At 31.5% G+C, this 21,714-nt stretch overlaps 1 protein-coding gene and 1 long non-coding RNA gene across 3 annotated transcripts in view; both read right to left on the bottom strand.

Moving 5' to 3' along the window:
• LOC122525421 (SAM and SH3 domain-containing protein 1-like) overlaps window positions 1-21,714 on the bottom strand; it is a 303,496-nt gene that overhangs the window by 226,029 nt on the left and 55,753 nt on the right. The window lies entirely within an intron of this gene.
• Window positions 14,368-14,573, bottom strand: LOC122525464. The gene is made up of 2 exons (XR_006305793.1): window positions 14,523-14,573; window positions 14,368-14,444 (listed from the first exon to the last, which is right to left on the bottom strand). It is a non-coding gene; the product is annotated as an uncharacterized LOC122525464 (long non-coding RNA).

Genomic DNA, 21,714 nt, shown 5'->3' with positions numbered 1-21,714 from the left:
CAATAAATATAATATATATATAATACAATAAATATAATTTATTTATTTATTTATTTAATAATATTTTATTGACCCTAGAGCCTAGGCTCCCTAAAGGCCATTAATTACAGTAAAGTACAATATAATGTATAGATAAAACAAAACAAAAATTAAAATTATGTAGTTATTATTAAACTTATCATTATATTAGTAGTAACGCACAGTAAGTAGATAAATGTAAAAAGAAAAAAGAAAATAGTAATATACAATAAAATATATATATATAATATATATATGTGTCAACGGCCACGGTGCGGTGACAGCACTTGTTTCTGTTCGATAATTTAAGTCAAGCAGCCCTGAGTACGATTAGTACTTGGATGGGTGACCCGCTTGAGAAAAAAACACCGATGTGCCGTTTGACGCCCAAAATCTCCGCCTAATCAACATCTAAAGCTGATCCCAAACCCAGATAAAAAAAGGAGAGGGTTCGAGGGGTGAGGCTTAGCAACCCTATCCTCGGTAAAAACAATAAATTGCTCCTAGAATTATAGCAAGAAAAAAAGCTATTATAACAGGACGACAAAGTGTTCTAATAAAAAGAGGAAGGAATTATATATGAATTATTATAATAATATAAAAAGCCATATTCTCTTCTTCTAACACAATTGGAAACGCACTGATACATATACACGATAATAGAATATTCCGATAATAAAATATGATATATAATTATGATAATAAAGAACTATATTCTTATTTTCAGATACAATTGCAACGTGAAAAAAATAATACATTAAATATATATATCACATTATAATTTAATAATATATAAATTACCCTCGGTAAAAACAATAAATTGCTCCTAGAAATATAGCAACAAAAAAAGCTATATTATAACAGGACGACAAAGTGTTCTAATAAAAAGAGGAAGGATATATATATGAATTATTATAATAATATAAAAAACCATATTCTCTTCTAACACAATTGGAAACGCACTGATACATATACACGATAATAGAATATTCCGATAATAAAATATGATATATAATTATGATAATAAATGATAATAAAGAACTATATTCTTATTTTCAGATACAATTGCAACGTGAAAAAAATAATACATTAAATATATATATATCACATTATAATTTAATAATATATAAATTACATTTTCTTTCCTCACACATTTAAAAAAAAAGAACTATACATTAGATAGAAAAAAAGAAAAGAAAATAAAAGAGAGAAAGAAGAGAAAAGAAAAGAAAAGAAACGAAACGAAATAAAAGAGAAAAAGAAAAAGATGGTTTCGTTGAAAGCTCGAACCGTCTCTCTTACAAGCGCACGAACCCTTTCCAGTGACTTTGCTCCTCGTTAACGAGAACGAACTGGCTTCCGTTTCGTAAGGGGTCGAATTCCTTAACTTCTTTCGCGTAGAAAGGAAGGTGCAGACGACGAAATGTTTCTCGCGCGCGGACGACTCAGGTCAAAGAGCGTAGCCGCCTTCGTACCTTAATGAAAGGTTCTTCGTCCGGTATACCCTTTTCTATTTCTGTCTCTTTCTTTCCTTTTGCGACAACCAACCAAGCATTGTAGGAACCTGGACTAATCGGCTACCCGCCACCATCACCACCACCACCACCACCACCATAGCGTACACCGTGATTGTAGAAACGTAAAGGCCATTACGCCAACGTCCGTTCTTTTCTCTACCTTTTTTTTTTTCTTTCTTTTTTTTTTCTTCTCCGAGAGAAAGAAAAAGAAACAAAATGAGAGAAGAACGTGACCGCGAAAACGAATAATTAAACTTGCACGGTGATGGTAACGACGATACCTCCTACTGTGTCTGCTTTACGACGACATATTCGATGCACGAATTGAACAAATTTATGTTCTACGTGAGAATTTAAATATGCATTGTGTCTTTTTCTATTTTCTTTGCTTTTTATTCTTTATTATTTTTTATTATTCGTTCTTGGTTTTTATTCTATCTCTCTGTCTCTCTCTCTCACTCTTTCTTTCTCTTTCTATAAAAATCATATTATTACAATTGTTAAGTAGAATTATGAAATGAAGAATTTCATTTTTATATGTCCCCTATACTACTATTATAGAACCATTATACTTTTATTTATTATTCACTATTTTCTTTTTACATTTATCTACTTACTGTGCGTTATTACTAATATAATGATAAGTTTAATAATAATTACATAATTTAATTAAATTACAAAATACTGTAATTAATGGCCTTTAGGGAGCCTAGGCTCTAGGCTCAATAAAATATTATTAAATAAAAAAAAGAAAAAAAAATTACGAGATATTCGATGTATGAATTTAAACAAATGTATGTTCTATACAAAAGTCTAATGACATTCTATATAAATGTCTAATCACGTTGAAAGAAATAAGAACGAATAAGAGAATGGTCCTATCGAGAAAACGTACGAACAGGGGATGTATGGGGTGAGTTTCGTAAAAGAGTGGGAGTAAGAAAAGGAAGGAAGGAAGGAAGGAAGGAAAGACAACCTCGCGAAAAGAGGATTAAACCTTGTGGAAAAGAGATTCCAAGAAGACTTTTCTACCCATTTTTTTTTTTCTTCTCTCCTCAGTGTACACCTACATCTATATGTATATATATATATGTGTGTGTGTGTGTGCACTTTTTTTTCTTTGAGAAAAGTCCAATTGAATTTTCCTCTATTTTCTTTAATAGGAAGAAGCATCAAAAAAAAAAAAAAAAAAGAAAATAAATGGAAATAGAAAAATAGATAGAAAAAAAGGGAAAGAAACGTAGGGTGAACAACGTGTGCCTATCGATCTGAGAAATAAATATTTGAAATCATTCGGTATTTAATTGGTTTCTCTCCGAGGAATACCTACACGTCTTTGTACCAATTGAAAGCCTTAGGAAAGGAAATGACGACTACGAAGACGAGTTTCGATTCGTCATCCTTGCACGATTATCCTTCCTTCCCCCGACGTTGGAAGAAAAAGATGAATACTGGTGGTGGTGGTGGTGGTAGTATTGCTGCAGTTGTGCAGTTGTGTAGAAACAGAGGAGCAGGTTTCTCTTCGAAAACGTAAGGAAAAATAGGTATCGTTAAAGTGGAAGCAAGATGAAGACGGACATGGGGACAGAAACGTTTCTGGTACCCCTCTCCCCACCTCCTCACCCCAACCACCCCCCTCTTCCTCTATCTCTCTCTCTTTCTCTTTTTTTCTCTTTCTTTCTGCTCGTAGTGTACGTTCATGCGTGTGTTCACTTAAATATACATACACATATGATACACACGTATTAATAGTAACACACACACACACATACACATACACATATAAAAAGGATGTGTATAATACACGTAGTATTCGTTCGAGCTGAGCGAAAAACGATGCGTTTTATGGCTTCCCTCGGCCCACATTGTCGTTTTATTTCCCATTATTTAAGTGGCAAGGCGAGTTAACAAAAAGCAGCCGCCTCCGTGTGTGCACCGGCGTTATTCCCAGCATCCGCGAGATGCACCATGAGAGGAGTCTCCAACGAGTTTCTTCACGTTCTTTCTCGACTTCTCTTTATTCCCTTACATATACATATGTGTACCTAACTATCTCGATCATTCTATTTCTCTTTCTCTCTCTTTATTTCTATCTGTTTGGTTTTTTTTTCTTTCTTTCTTTCTGTCTAACGACGTATATGAATTTTTATTATCTCTATAATATAATACACGAGAGAAAATATTTTTCAAATGAATTTACGTAATGTAATATAATATATGAATTGATATTTAATCTAATCTCTAATTTACCGATCGTTTAATTTATTTAATAAATTTTCTAAATACTTGTTGATATTTTTGAAAATAAAATTATGTTGAGTCATGTAGAACGATAATGACATTTTTTGTATTATTAGGTGGAGGGATAATTTTATTTTTCTTTAGATAAATCTCTTCACATTTGAATTTCAACGAATTCATTGAAACTTTTTTGAATAATTATTTTCGATTATTTTCTATTTATTTAATAATGATTATAAACAGTATTAATATTATATCAACAAGGATTAATTATCTATTATATAAATTTAAATATTTTTTTGTCTGTATTTGGTAAAAGAAAATTATTACATAATACTTACACTATAATTTCTAATGTTATGTATATTAGAATTATAATTAACAAAAGAAAAGTTTCAAAGTTTAATCGAAAACATGTTCGGAAACCAACTGGAAAAATGATTCTATAGCGAAAAAACTTTAATAATTAACAGGTACACGAGAAAATGAAATAAAATATATTATAAAATATAATAAAAAAGAATTAATCTCAAAATAACGTATTGAATAAAATTCGAAAAATTTCGTTTAAAGATACATACATACATACATACATACTGATCGTATTAAAAGTACGTTTGCTCTCATTCAATTCACTCGACTGACTAAACTTCTCAGATGACCTTTCAAGAATGTTGACACTGGCGATGAGTTGTCTCGGTGAGTAATGAAAACCAATGTTTACCCTAAAAGATGACTCATTTCGACTAGATCTTTCATAAGACATAAACAATATTATCAATGCTGAGCAAGAGAAAAATTTGTATCTTTTTATTTTATATAAAACGTATTAAAAATGTTTCAATCAAAATACGAACGAAATGCGAAGTATGTATACGTAAAATACTGATCAAATTAAATTCGAAATCTTCGATAACAGCAGGTGGATGGGTTTTTAATTGAAATCAAAATTTACGGCATCTCTCCTATTTGATTAATTATAATTATTAATAATAATATTCGTTAAATTTCTTGAAAAATCAACACATTACATACACGTGACTTTAAATATTTTTCATATAATAATTAATAATTATAAAATTTACGTCGTCATCTCTCCTATTTGATTAATTATAATTATTAATAATAATATTCGTTAAATTTCTTGAAAAATCCACACATTACATACACGTGACTTTAGATATTTTTCATATAATAATTAATAATATTAAATATATCAAACACTCATACACAATTGAGACACACAAATATTTCTCTCTCTCTTACTGACACTAATTCTAATTGGAATAAAAAATGTATCAAAATTAATTTCAAAAAATTTAAATATAATAACACAAAAAAAGACAGTATACATATTTTTCATTTTTATCTGTATATAAAAGAATATATGATTTAGTCGTTGTCTCTCTGTAATAAAGCGATAGATGAATCGCGTGTCGCGAGGTAATTGACCGATGGTCATGGACTCACTTCTTCCTCCTCTTTTTCTTCTTCTTCTTCTTCTTCTTCTTCTCTTTCTAGCAGCCACTATATTCCGCTTAATAATACAAGGCGCCACGCCGAGTTCGTAGTACGCGTTGCTAATTACGAGTGGAGAAAGAGATAAAATGAGAGGAGAAAGAATTAAATGAGAGGAGAAAGAATGAGAGGAGAGAGGGAAGAATAAAAGAAAAGCAGTTGGATTATCTGCCTTCCAACATATAATACAATATATACATATAATATACATATATACATATACATATACATAGATATATAGAAGAAAAGAAAAGATATACATATATACATATACTATATATATACATATAATACAATATATATACATATACATAATATACATATATATAATATACATATATATACATATAATACAATATATGAGCCGTTTATTTTGAAAGTAGCCTCAACTCCATTTTTCATTTTTTTCCGGTTACCCACGTTAACATGTGCAGCTTCAAATTATCTATCAATAAAGCATTTAAGATTTTTTATATTCCGAGTAAATACGCTAATTCTGGACACATAAGTTTTCAGAGTTAGTTGAATCACTGAACCGTTTATTTTGAAAGTGGCCTAACTCCATTAGGAGTAGAGATTTTGGTGTGGTAGAAATGGCATTAAAAAAAAATAATTTACTGTTTGTCCCCCGAGAGTATTACAATATTATCAAAAAGTGTCGGAAAGGTAATAACTTTATTGTACATGAAATGAGACAAGAAGATTTTGTATCAACAAAATTATTAGAAGACGCAATTTTTAAAAGGGTCAAGAATTCTAACGGAGAACCAATAAACTGGTTAAAAATATGTTGGATGCGTTTTGTCAAAAATGAATAAGATTTTCTATAAGACATCAATGAATGAGAACGAAAATTTGAAAGTCCTGAATTTAATACCACGTCGGGGTAGACCAAGAAAGTTCGAAAATATTGTATTGACAACACTGTATAAAAATATAAGACAAATTACAACCGCAAAATTCAAGGACATAATTGACTTATTACGATATATACCACCGGAACATCATGATTTCTTTAAATCTCTTTCACATACACAAAATGTAGATGAGTAGAAAATTGTTTTGTAATTTATGTTTGTAAAAAATATTTTGAATCGCATAATTGATGTTTTTAAAGTGTTATAAAGATATGTAAAATAAAATAAGTATTGTTTTTTCGCAATTTGAAGCATCTTAAATTATGTTGAATGGAATTCGGTTCCTTCAAATTTTATAACGAATCTGATTGTTAATTTTGAAAGTGGCCTAACTCCATTCTCGGTAAGAAAACGCATATTATTCACTTAATAATTGCCATTATTTTAATAGGAACTGTAAATTGAACACCTTTAGATACACTTAAGCAATATAACTCATTGTTATTCTTTACGTATATTTTTAATTGCATTGAAACGCAAACCTTTAAATATTTCAATTTAAGGTTATATGGAGTTAGACCACTTTCAAAATAAACGGCTCATATATATATATGTATATGTATGTATAAGTACATTGGACTAATTCAAAGAGACAATTTATGTCTTCTCCTCATCAAATAGAAAAGAAAAAGAATAAAATAATGAGAGACGTTAGAAGGAATCGTTGTCCCTTGCAGAAAACGATGAGAATGACGATGAAAAAGAAAGAAATAAAAATAATAATAATAAGAAGAAGAAGAGGAGGATGAGGATGAAGAAAAAGATCAATAAAAAAGAGGACAACGTTGCATTGCTTCTCTCTTTGGCGATATTCTTTGGGAAGGTCGACGTCGTTAGGACCGATGGGATCCCGTTATTAGGATGGCACGCAGGCAACAAGACCACCCTGGTCCATCCAGCAAGGCTAGCAAGTACAGTCTTCGTCCAAAGAACCAACCAGAAAGAAGAAGAGGGATAGAAGAATGAGGGAACGAGGAAGAATGAGAAACGTGGGGAGGCAGAAATAGAAAGAGAAAAAGAGAGAAAGAAAGAGAGAGAAAGAGAGACTGTGTGTGTATATGTGTGTATGTTTGTGTGTGTGTATTTATGTGAAAGAGAAGAAGAAAGAGTAGTACCGGCAGCGACTGCCGGCAGCTGGCGTTGAGGATAACCGAAAGGCCGCCGACGTTGATGCACGAGGTACAAATTAAAGGAACACGAGGAAGAAACTCGATCGGGCCTGCGTATGAGAGAAGCACAAATAACCAACAAACTCGTCGACGAGATATCTACTTACTTACTTACTTAGTTACTTACTTAGTTAGTTGCTTATATATTTTTTCTTTCTTTTTTCTTTTTTTTTTTTTATTCGATTGCTTGATATTAATTTAATGTTTCTCCCCCTTTCAACTTTCGACTCACTCGACAAATGAAAAGACCGAGAAAGAGAGAGAGGGAAGTGAAGAAGAAAAGTATGGTAAAAAAAGAAAGTAGATTATATATATAATTGAATACATATGAGAAAGTGTTGTTTAGTATATTCGAAGAGATTACGATTAAATTATTTATTTTCTTTTATCGTCAGAAAAATCATTCGACGAGGATTTTTTCTATTTCACTTTCTCGATACAATTTATATATATATAATATGTATTGTATGTATATAGATATTATATATATATACACACACACAGGCGTATATATATATATCTACTATGAAAATATGCACGGTGATAACTTTTGGTTGAATATAAAAATAATTAAAAAGAAAGAAACGAGATCCATCGAGAGCACGGTATATCCATTACTGAACAAAATGAGAAAAATAGAGAGAGAGAGAGAGAGAGAGAGAATGAGGGGGTTGTATTTTTGCTCGATGACGGATGATCGGAGCAGATTAAAACATCCTTCAAAAGAGCCCCCGTCGACGAGCCACGAAATTTTTTTCCCCTTTGAAATCCAACAAGTCGCGAGGATTATTTTTACCCCTTATCCTTCTCTCTCTCTCTCTTTTTCTCTCTCTCTCTAATTCTAGTTCTATTCTCTATTTTTATCTCTACCTATCGCCGAAAAATTATATCTCCTGTACGTAATCTCTTTCACCCCAACTCTCCTCCCTCCTCTATCCCCACCCACCCTGCCAAACCATTTTCCTGTTTTTCCCCTTCTTTTTTCTTTTACCTTTTTTTTTTATTTTTACACGCCATGCCGTAAGCTTTTTCACTTCTTTCATACGCACGTCACACATTCGCTTCATCCACTACCCTCCTCCCTTCTTCTCACCCTCCCTAAGTTACCCCTTCCATTTTTATATATACACCTATAATATGTCTCCTAGTTGACGGATCTTATGGTACAGACGAAAATAATTTATCTATCCATCCATCCAACCCGTCTAGTGTATTTCATCTCGTTCCTCTACATTCTCTCCCTCTCTCTCTCTCTTATTCTCTTATTCTCTTTCTCTTTCTCTAGTTTCATCTAACCAACAGTCTATTCGTCTGACTGTCTCAGTTTATTCCCAGTGGAATGTCTCGTAAAGGTTGCTATCCCAAATTGTTATTTCGTAGTTCGTGTCATCGTATCGACGTATCTCATAGTTGAACTATATTTCTCTAAATTCCGAGAAACCAAAGAGAGAGAAAGAGAGAGAGAGAGAGAGAGAAAGTGAATGAGAGAATAGTATCATTATATGTAACGATACTTAACATTTGCATCTCGGATCAGAGACTAGTATAATCGTACTGAAACTAACGGAGAGATATCTTTGAGATAATTGAATTAACTTCATTTTGTATTCGTTCGTATATATATATGAAATGAAATGAATGGTAATGAAAAAATAAATAAAAATAAAAAAAACTAGTGTGTGTACTTATGTACGCACGTAAGAAGTTATACTTCTTTGCCGTACCAAAACGAACATAACCTCAATAACCTCAAAAATAACTTCAAAAAAAACTTCAAAGAAAAGAAATAACTTACAAAAAAAAACAATAATTATTATATATATATAAGAAAGAATAAAAACTGATGTGTGTACTTATGTACGCACGTAAGAAGTTATACTTCTTTGCCGTACCAAAACGAACATAACCTCAATAACCTCAAAAATAACTTTAAAAAATAACTTAACAAAAAAGAAAAATTTATTATTATTATTATTATTATTATTATTATTATTATTTAAAAAAAAATGGAAAGAAACATATTTTCAATCGATCGATATATTATATATATATTAGAAAGAATAATAAAATATCATAATATATGCCATGGCGCTGCGATAGCATTGGTTCCCGCTCGATCATTTAAGTCAAGCAGCGCTGAGTACAATTAGTACTTGGATGGGTGACCCGCTTGAGAAAAAAAGGGGAAGAAGAAAAGAAGACAACTTCATGCCGTATACTTGAAATCGCTTTGCCCGCGCGTCGTCAATACCGACAAACTTCATGGTGTCGTTTTTCCAGACGCCCGAAACAAAATCAACTCCCCATTACATTTTCCCCAACGCGCCAAAAGAAGTATAACTTCAAAAAGAGAAATACCATAAGCGAGTGAACGATTGAAAATGTTTCTAAAGTTTAGTGAGATTACAAAATGAATTACACGAGAGATGAAGAATAATCGAATAAAAATGTTAATTAAAAATCTATATAATAACCACTAAGAATAATCGATTATTTTCTTTGACTCACCGTGCAGAGATATCCTCGAATTAAATAAAGGAGGATGAGGAGGAGATAGAGAGATAGAATCCTCGGCGGAGTGAAATTAGTACTCACCTGAAATTAAAGAAGAAATCTCAATTAGTTCAATAACACTTAACACGAATGGGTGATTACAAAGACAAAACAAAGATCTTTAGCTCCATTACTCGTATTAGAATTATTCGAGAGGACGATAGAGAGAACAAAGCTTTCCGAATCGAGGTCGTTAATAGCTCCGTTTCGAAGTTGAGCGAGTAAAGGGGGCTTGTGGATAGTGTTGGTAGTGGTAATAGTAATAGTACAAGTACTAGTAGTTGTAGTAATAGAAGCTGTAGTAACGATAGTAACGGTGATGGTGTTGGATAGTAATAGTAGTAGTGGTGGTGAGATATAGTGATGGTGATGATGGTGATATGGTGGTAGTGGTGGTAGTGATGGTGAAGCCAGTGCTGCTGCTGCTGCTGCTGCTGGTTGCTGAGTTCTCGTTGCAAAAAGAGTTCAATCTGCAGAACGAACGAACGAACGAAGAGACGAACGAACGCGCGTAATGAAACGCCACGCGGGTCGTCGACGCTTCCATTGAGAGAGCATGAAAGCGGAAGAGAAATAGAAAGAGGAAAAGGGACATATAAACGTGAGAAAACGAAACGAGCACGTAGAAAGAGAACTGAAGATAGGTATATACGTATGTATGTGTATACATATATGTATGTATATATATATATAGGTATCTATCGAACGAGAGGTGGAGATAGAAAGAGAAGAGACTAAAAAAAGAATAAAAAAAAAAAAAAATAGAGAGAGAGAGAGATAGATAGAATTTGAAAACCAGACCGGATGGTTTATCGGCGTTAATTGATTCGTCGAATGACCGGAACGCCAACTAAATTAAAATGCCTGAGCCGGGATGCAAAAAACGCTATTGGTATTTGCGGCTTATCGTAATAAAAATTTTCCGTGCCAATCGTCCTTTTATTTCCCCCTCTCTCTCTCTATCGACGACGACGACTACGACGACGACGACGGCCCGCGTTACCGAGAAATAAAGAGGAAAATAAAATTGAGAGAAAGAGTAAAAAATAGAGGAGAACCAAAAAGGTTTGAGGAAAAAAAAGAAAAAAAAAAAAGAAAAGAGAAATGAACGGAACACAATCGTCTATTCCGCACATCTCGACACTTTTCTATCCAGAATCTACTACTAGTTTTCTCTCAAACGTCATTATCAAGCGGTTCGCAGCAGCAGCAGCAGCAGCAGCATTCTCGAAATCCTTTAGTTCGCACAATGAGAGATAAAATGTTCATGATCCATCGCGTCCGATGTTATTCGAGATATTCTACCTTTTCCATTTTACCGTGTCCCTGTGAAACTGCTCGCGGCCTGCTGGTTGCTGCTGCTGCTGCTGGCTCAACGTTCCCTGACAAATGAGGATCTTATGCAAATTTTTCAAGGGGATTATTATCGCCGGAATTTCCCCTAATTCCCCTTAGCACGTCTTTTCGAATATTTTACAACGTGGGTTTAACGAGTTTTTCCCCTTATTCGTATAATCGCTAAGTCAAAAATCGTAACTTTCCAATAGAATTATTTGCAAAAAATAAATTCATTCGGTAATATATATTTAATACATATTATATCAATATCAATTATTATACTTATGTATAATAATAAAAATTTTTCTAAATATATTATATATATTACAAATCGAACAATAGTTTATAGAAAAAATACAAAATAGGACAACGATGTATTTTACTTTCGTACACAAATACGAACCCGTTATATGATATGTATTAACAACAAAATATACATGTAGTATATATAAAACAATAATAATATAATATATCGAGTCATCATTTATAACGGGAGATAATTAGTAACGTTTATTATAGCTCGGTTTTACGATGTACATCACAGAGGAAGAACATGCATGTATATATATATATACACACATACATACATATATATATATATATATGAATCTATGTATATGCTAAACAGTAATACGCAACAGATTCATGGGCTATCGTAGGCCGTTACATCGTGCGGTCGAACAATCACAAGTTACGTGCATTCCTACCAATCGGGTAATTATACGCACGAGTGCCGTACAAACAGTTACAATCCGTTCCCTCCAATGATCCGTAAGTAATGCGTGCAATTACAAAACCACGTGTATACGGCTACCTACTAGCAAAGCTTCGAAGATACTACGAGTTGATACATCTCAGTATTCTCTATCTTTGTATCATTCAACAACCATAACTTCTACTCCGAAACACTCAATCGCCACCTCATATAACTTCACCGTTTCCCCATTATCCTCTTCACCGATTGTATTATAACAATTATATACGAATAATTGGAACACGTAAATTATAGTCTTTGTGTTGTACAATTGACTATGAGACGACTATGAGGAAAATTCAATTTAAAGGCTTCATTCAAATGGGATTTAATAAAGAATAAGTGGAAAATCACTATTCCTGCGTGGTTTTTTTTTAAATTGAAGCTATGTGAAACAGAGAGAGAGAGAGAGAGAGATATAGGGGGGACCATATAGAAAATCTAATTTCAATTTGAATTTGTGAGAAGAATGACCAATAACTGGAAAACAAAGATCGCTGTATTAACATTTTTTTTCAATTGACTACGAGATAGGACTATGACAATTTCATTTCAATCATGTTTTTACGAGAACAATATCCAATAAACGGATAACAAAAGTCTTTTATCATCGTATTTCTCAATTCACCGTGCCATAAGGTAGAATCGAATAATTTTATTTTAATTTCTACTATACATTATACAATATAATATATTTATATTTATATAACAAAAGAATATAATCGGATAATATAAAAATCTCTCGTTGCAATTGTTTTATATTTCTTGTCTTTTTTTTTTAAATTAATTACGATACGATTCTGTAGGGATTCAAATGAAATGTAATTCTCGTATTTATGATTTAATCGTATAGCTCTTAAGGTAGCCGATGGGCATGGTTGATTCGGTTTAGGTCAAATTGATATGTGAGCTAAAGGGCCTTGGGCTAAGACATTACCTCTGGCTTTCTAACAAGTGTCACTAACACCTAGATGCTTTGATTACTGTTCCCTCACATCCTCTTGTTAGTTATACATAGAGAACGATCAATAAGGATAATTAGCAATTAGAGTGTTCAACCTTGATTATCAAATTTCTCTTCACATTATTATTATTAATTTAACTATTATTATTTACCCATTTTAATCTCTATAACATAAATCAATCATTTTCATTAATGAAAGTATGAGAATGGGAGAAAAAAAGGAAAAATCGGAGTAGGAGGGGGGAGTAGTGGGGTTGGGTGGGGTGAGGTGAGTATTAAAAAAGAAAAATCGTAGATATTACAGAATTGTAGTTAATTAGCAAGGTGCATTCGGCAAGTCGACGAGATTTTACGGTCGAGTTGTTTTCAGGGTTCGATGGGGAAAGGCGAGAGAGGAAATTCTGTAAAGGTCGGCTTACAACGCGCCTAATCTCCCCTCTTTCTCTCTCTCTCTATGATCGCGAAAACACGAGAGAGAGTATGTTCGGAGAGAGCGAATCGAGAGAGTGGTCTCGCTTGTAGTTGCACTCGCGCATTCCCTTCGAACGGCTAATTATTCGCACAATACTCACTATACTCGACGTCGCGCCACCAAACAATGAACAACTGCAGTTGCATTTCGAGTATAGAACCTCATTTCGGAATCCGGATTCGAACGGATCAACGAGACCAAAATCCGAAACCACCATTCAAAATCCTTTAAGGGGTTATATCCACTTGCGAGGCAGAAAAAACGCGTTTTTTTGTGAATTTTTTCCGACGAGGCATTTTATTTTATACATTAATTGAAAAAATGTACTTAAAGAGAATTTAATGTACTTTAACAATCAGCGGTTTATTTAAAAAAATATTGGATCCCCTAGCTCCTGTAGATGATCTGCGGAGAGACCTCCAAAAAAAAGTGCTTGGCGGTGTACAAGATATCTCTGGTCCAAATTATTTGAAAACCAAAAACCAAAAATATTTAGTTTTATAATAAATAAATACAGGTAATGATCGAAGGTCTAGTCAAAATTTTGATTTTTGACAAAATGGCGGCTGTTCAAAAAAAAAATTCAGTTTTTCATGAAAATTTTTCACTTCAAAGTGGCTTAAAAAATCGAAATTATTGTCCAAAACCTTATTCCTTCGATCATTACCTGAAAAATATATCTGAGTAAGTCGTGTGAAAATTTCAAACCGATCGGTTTAGCGGTTTCGGAGAAATTTTGTACACCGACTCTGAAAACACGGTTTCGAGATAAACGCGTTTAAAGTTTCGGGAATGATTTACACTAAATTAAAAATTTTTTTTTTCAACTTACATCGTGTCATCTATTCCAGTACCATAAGAGGAACCCTCTACTTCGTCGTTTGCATCCAAAATGTTTAGTTGTTGTTGTCTACGAGCCATTCTCCCCTCGCGCGTCGACCCTTGCGCTCTTGCGTCCGAAATTGAGATGCGCTCTGCGTCCTCTTTACTCACGAAGGAATGAGCATTGGGTCCAAGTGATAATCCCATAGCACTCATATAATAAAGAAGAGATGTTTTACCTTCATTAAAGACCCCGGCTGCAATGTTTGCAGCTATTTCCACAATTTTAGAGCAGCTGGAATAATTTTTGGAGTTATTTTCCATATCAGCTGATTATAACTTTCATTATTGTTCTGGGTAAAACCACCAACGCATCGTTCCAATAATTTTTGTTACTTAGATCTTCGTAAATTGGAAAAATAGCTGTTGCAACATCAGGTGGTAAGGCCTCATAATCAAACTGCTATCATCATATTCCACGGTTTTCGGATTAAAAACGTTCTTCCGTTTATTTCTTCGAGACAACTGTTCACTGGAAGTTCTACGAGTTTCTCTGCTAATTTTACGAGGCATTTTTTACTTTAATTAATTAAACTATACACACTGAGAAATACACAAACTGAGCAAAAACACAACTTGTCCACGTGGAAGATCACTTTTAACTGATGAGTTCACATATTTTTAACTTAAAATTCCTCAACATAGGTTTCACGTATAAACTAGACCTTTTGTATTATTATCTTAGGGTCCCAAACACAATATAAGTCGAAATCAAAAGTATAGCGGCTACCAGAAACAGCTGCTACTCCGGCTCGTGCTCCGCCTACTTTCGAACGCTCGGAGACGTTCTTACTAATACGCTCATATCTCCGAAACTAATTGTCGGATCGATTTGAAATTTTCAGAGAATATTCTTGAATATATTTACATTCAAAAAATGAAAAAAAAAAAAAAAATTTTTTTTGAAAATCACAAGTGGATATAACCCCTTAACATTCTATCATACTTCAAAATTTATATATTATGTATATATGTATATGTATGTGTTTATATGTGTATGTATGTGTGTATGTATGTATATATTTTATTCTTCTTTATTAGTTTATCACACAAATTATTATGGAAACTCTTATGAAATAAACTAAATGAATTCTGAATGAAATGAATGAATGTATATGTATTATGTATATATGTATATGTATGTGTTTATGTATGTGTGTATATATTTTATTCTTCTTTATTAGTTTATCACACAAATTATTATGGAAACTCTTATGAAATAAACTAAATGAATTCTGAATGAAATGAATGAATGTATATATATTATGTATATATATATATGTATGTGTTTATGTGTGTATGTATGTGTGTATGTGTGTATGTATGTGTGTATGTGTGTATGTATATTTTATTCTTTTTTATTAGTTTATCACACAAATTATTATGGAAACTCTTATGAAATAAACTAAATGAATTCTGAATGAAATGAATGAATGTATATATATTATGTATATATGTATGTATGTGTGTATGTGTGTGTGTATATATTTTATTCTTCTTTATTAGTTTATCACACAAATTATTATGGAAACTCTTATGAAATAAACTAAATGAATTCTTTTGAAATTATTATAATTATTGAAATATTCGTCGAGATATTTATGTATTTTATTCATATGATAAAATTGTTAACGAATTATATACACCGTGAAACAATTTAAATATTGTTAGTAATATTATCGTTAATCTTGCTTATCGATCGATCGAATAAAAATCGTATCTATAGTTAAACGTTATTTTATCGAAAACATTTTATTATCCTGCGATAATATAAAATATAATAAATAACATTTATTTGTGTTTCATAACAAATGAATATGGAAATCATTTTATTATATTAATTTTATTAATATCGTTACGAATAATTAATAAAAATTTACTAATATATTTTGTATTTTAATCGATTAATTGATTGGCCGGTAAGTATAATGTGTTTAAGAGAAAGAAATGTCATGAAAATATTGACTTTTTATATTATGAATTGTTAATTGTGAAAGTTATGTAGAAATAAAGTTGAACAATATTTTATTATATTTTCAAATATAACCTTTTCCAAAGTGGAATTTTATATATAATAAATGTTTGATAGCATTGTGTATGGGGTTGTAACGTGAAGTGGAATTAAATTGATCAAATAAATTAAATTATTAACAGGATTCCGTGTTGAATTGCAAATGTTCAACTTGTAAATAATTTTTACACAGATATGTGTGCATATATGCTCGAAAAGATAAAAATAAATATTTGCATAAGTAAAACAAATATAAAACCATTTGACCATTCTAGAAATTAATAAAACAATTAAAATAAAAAAATGATAATAAAATAATTCTCGATTAGGTTATTAATATTTTAATAGTAATTTAAAAGACTATATATAAACGTTATATGATAGAAGATAAGCCATTAATCTAATGAAGATGCTACAAAATCCATAAAAAGTGTCGATAAACCTTATCGCGAAGAAAAAAGTCAAACACATTGTTAAATGTTTCGAGTTGGTATAATTCGATGAACTCGATACTTTCCCAATATAACGGTAATAAATAACATTAATAACGCTAAACGGACGATGTATTTATCGGTAATGGAAACCATTAAGAGTTGGTTTATGCCCCGTCGACGATCAACATCTTAAGGTCTCGATTTTATCAACTATATCGATCCTTTTTCTAGACGAGCTATTAAAATGGAATTCATTTTATACGACTCCTCTCGTCTATAACAAAAATAAATATTTATTATTAAATATTTATATCAATTTCTTTATTTCTCTCTCTTTTTCATCATTGTAATTGGAAATAAAAAAACTGGTGTGTGTACTTAAGAAGTTATACTTCTTTGTCGTACCAAAACGAACATAACCTCAATAACCTCGAAAATAACTTTAAAAAATAACTTAACAAAAAAGAAAAATTTATTATTATTATTATTATTATTATTTAAAAAAAATGGAAAGAAACATATTTTCAATCGATCGATATATTATATATATTAGAAAGAATAATAAAATATCATAATATATGCCATGGCGCTGTGATAGCATTGGTTCCCGCTCGATCATTTAAGTCAAGCAGCGCTGAGTACAATTAGTACTCGGATGGGTGACCCGCTTGAGAATAAAAAAGAGGAAGAAGAAGAGAAGAAGACAACTTCATGCCGTATACTTGAAATCACTTTGCCGCGCGTCTAAATACCGACAAACTTCATGGTGTCGTTCGGAAAAAAATAATATTTAAATATATAAAATATATAAAATAATATTTAAATATATTATTCACACATTTACGAATCTTTATGTAATAAGTAAAATTATCTTGAAAAATATTTCTCCAATCTCTAAGAAAAAGATCATTAAATTATTTATATAAAAGATATTCACTTTTCTATCCGCAATGCATTTTTTCTGGATGACGAATAATACAATCAATGATAATTTAAACACGAATTTAAAATCACGACTGTCATTTGACAATTCTATGACCATCGTGTATGTATGTGTGTGTGTGTGTTTGTGTACGTCCAAGGATGATAAAAACAAAAACGAAAATTGGGTTGAAAGTAGTTCATGTTTACTCAACTCCCTGGACTTTATGTGATGTACTTTAGAATTCCAAAAAAAAAGGAGAGGAAAAATAAAAGCAGGATTAAAAAAAAAAGGGGGAGAACAAGTCGAAGGTTATGCGAGGAAGAAGAAATAAAAATGAATGGGAAAGAAAAAGAGAAAAAAAGATAAAAAGATAGGATAATGTAACCATTGTGTACAAACAAGAAACACATGCGAGTACAAAGGTAGATGGGAATGGGGGTTTTAGGACACGGAAATCCCGTAGAAACGCGACATTTTAAGTGCGACGACACGGAGGAGAACGAGGACGAGAACGAGGACGAGGACGAGGACGACGAGCGGTCTGCGGTTTAAGAAAATATTTGTCTCTGCTCGAGCTCGTAAGCGGCTTAAAAGCGAAAACGTAGCCGGTCTAAATTCTACTGCACTCCTGGTTGGCTGACTGGTCTCTCAGTAGTGGTAACGAAGTTCCAGTTAATTACCGAGGATCGTTTATACATTTGTCGCAATAATACCACGCGTTTTAACCACACGTTTTTTAAACAATAAATAATTGTAACTTTTACTTAAACTATCCTTTGTGTAATTCGTTTCATATATCCAGAAACTTTGTAACTAATTCAAACGTTCAATTATTAATATACGTTGAATTGTTATTAATGGTTTTTTTTTATGTGTACCGCAACCTTGTAGAATTTAATTTAAATTTCTTTCGATCTTCCTGTTTTTACTTTTTTTTTTCAATGAAATTTTCAAGACCCAAAGGATCTTTTAATAAGAGTAAAGTGTAATCGAAAAAGTACCCCGATAAGACATTTTCGTGTAATTTTTATCTATTAAAAGTTATCAAAGAGAGGTATCGGATGAATTCTCATCGATTCGAGGAAAAATTAGTTACGTGAAGCTCTAGCTATATTTATCGCAAACTTTATTAATAAATATTTCATAGATTTCTTTAATGTAATTTGAAACATTTTCCAAAATATAATACTTGATAAAAGTATAAAACATTCTGCTGTAAATTTTTTATCTATCTACAAAAAAAAAAAGAGTATCAAGAAGATTTTAAATAAATAAATGAATTTTCAATATAAAATCGATTGGACGTTCAAGTTCGATGAAATATTTGAACATTCGATTGTAATAATAAAATCTAATCGAATTAATGACACGTATCCTATGTTCGCGCGAAGGAATTTATTTGTTTCAGTTTATCGATAAAAATAAAAGTAAAAATAAAAGTAAAAATAAAAAAAAGTATTATACTCTTTTATTCCGAGTATTACGAACTAATCTTACAGTAAGAGAATCGTAGTACGCGATTCGAATTCGTGTCTAATATCTTTCGATAAAGAAATAGTTGGTACGTGTCTTCGAATTTCAGAGAAGGAAACTGATCGAACTATTTGAGAACGACTTTAACCGAGAAATTCGTCTTCCACGTTTTCCGGAACGAGAGGACATAACCGAACTTGAAGTATTTTCAAGCTGACATCTTATGTTAGTATCCGCAAACTAGATCCGATTTCTGATACTTTTTTTTCCTTTTTTTTTTCAAATACCGATGACAATTTTAAATCTAACAAATCGATTACTTCTAATTCATAATGCAATTTATAATCAAACTTACGTTATACAATTAATAAAGTAAATTATTCTTCAAAATCATTATTAATATCAATTTCAAATATTAAATAAATTTATAATCAATTATAAACTTACGTTACAATTAATAAAGTAAATTATTCAGCAAAATCATTATTAATATCAATTTCAAATATTAAATAAATTTATAATCAATTATAAACTTACGTTACAATTAATAAAGTAAATTATTCAGCAAAATCATTATTAATATCAATTTCAAATATTAAATAAACAATAACGAACGAATCTTAATCGAACTCGCGCAAAAATTTGACAGAATTCTGTACGATCTTTTAAATATGAATCTAAAAAGAACGTTTCATTTAATTCAATACCGATGACAATTTTAAATCTAACAAATTGATTACTTGAAATTCATAATGCAATTTATAATCAAACTTACGTTATACAATTAATAAAGTAAATTATTCTTCAAAATCATTATTAATATCAATTTCAAATATTAAATAAATTTATAATCAATTATAAACTTACGTTACAATTAATAAAGTAAATTATTCAGCAAAAATCATTATTAATATCAATTTCAAATATTAAATAAATTTATAATCAATTAAAAACTTACGTTACAATTAATAAAGTAAATTATTTAGCAAAAATCATTATTAATATAAATTTCAAATATTAAATAAACAATAACGAACGAATCTTAATCGAACTCGCGAAAAAATTTGACATAATCCAGTACTTCTTCTTCTTCTTCATTCTTTAATTTAGGCAAGTTTCCTGTTTCATAACTACGTTTTTCTGCCTATTGCACTGTTAAATTGTCGCACCATCGTTTTCGTGGGCGCCCCGCACTTCTGCGGCCAATCGGTGATTTATCCCGTGCAATTCTGCTGATTCTTGTCCAGTACGATAATCCAGTACGATCTTTTAAATATCAATCTAAAAGAACATTTCATTTAAAAAAAATAAAAATCCCACCTGTATTTCCTCAATTCCAACAACAACAACAAATCTTTCACTTTTAAATAAACCAGGCTCGCAATAATTCAAACATTTAAATTCGTAGGAATAACGGAGGACGCGACACGGTGATATTATTCTCGAAGAATAAGTTGGGAGTGGAATCAACGAAGGAAGAAACGAAAGAAGAAATGAATGAACGAATGAACGAATGAACGAATGAACGAATGAACGAACGAATGAATGAACGAATGAACGGACGGATGGATGGACGGACAGCCGTGAGGTCGGTTCGATATTAAATCTCGGTGACTGGCGTGTCCCGAACGAGATGAGAGAAAAAGAGAGAGAAGAAGAGAAAGAGAGAGAGAGAGAGAGAGAGAGAAAGAGAGACCTCGCAATACCAGATGGTACTGACGCGCTGAGTGACGTCAAATTAAAACACACAGTACAGACGACCCGACGATTCGACGACACCCTACAAAACCCCGAGCGTTTCCTCTTCCTCACCCCTTGTTTTGTATCCTCCTCTCGACCTACCCTTCTTCTCTCGCACTCTCTCTTCCCCCACCCCTTTTTCTTTCGTATCTTCTTCCCTCTGTGTATGGAAACAATACACGTATACGTGAATACAGAGTGTACAGGAATCTAAAAGAAATTCTATTTTCTTCAGACGAGACGAGACGAGACGAGACGAGACGAGACGAGAGGAGAGGAGAGGAGAGGAGAGGAGAGACGAGAAAAAAAAAAGGTTTCAGTTGATATTAGATGTACAATTTTGTTTGTGCCGTTTTTAACGCCCCCGCGTTTTAAACGTTATTACTTTAATCTAATTTCTTTTCTTTTCTATTGTCATTTGTTTGTTTGTTTGTTTGAATATAGGAATTTAATAGATTATGTGAATTATATAGAATATGTTTGTGGAACATATTCATATTTTATCTTTTCTTATCTTATTTTTTATATTATTAACCGCCCCTTTAGATTTTTGAGATTTAATTTATATATACACATTAACGTAATTCAAAAATACTACTTTAATCTAATTTCTTTTCTTTTCTTTTCTATTGTCGCTTGTTTGTTTGTTTGTTTGAATATAGGAATTTAATAGATTATGTGAATTATATAGAATATGTTGTGGAACATATTCATATTTTATCTTTTTACTATTTATATAAATATTATTTTTTGTTATGCTATTATTACCATCAAAAAAACGTTTCTTA

This window comes from Polistes fuscatus, unplaced genomic scaffold, assembly GCF_010416935.1.
Source record: "Polistes fuscatus isolate 324 unplaced genomic scaffold, CU_Pfus_HIC Scaffold9, whole genome shotgun sequence".
Classification (NCBI taxonomy): Eukaryota; Metazoa; Arthropoda; class Insecta; order Hymenoptera; family Vespidae; genus Polistes; species Polistes fuscatus.
This window is presented reverse-complemented; position numbering and strand designations above follow the sequence as displayed.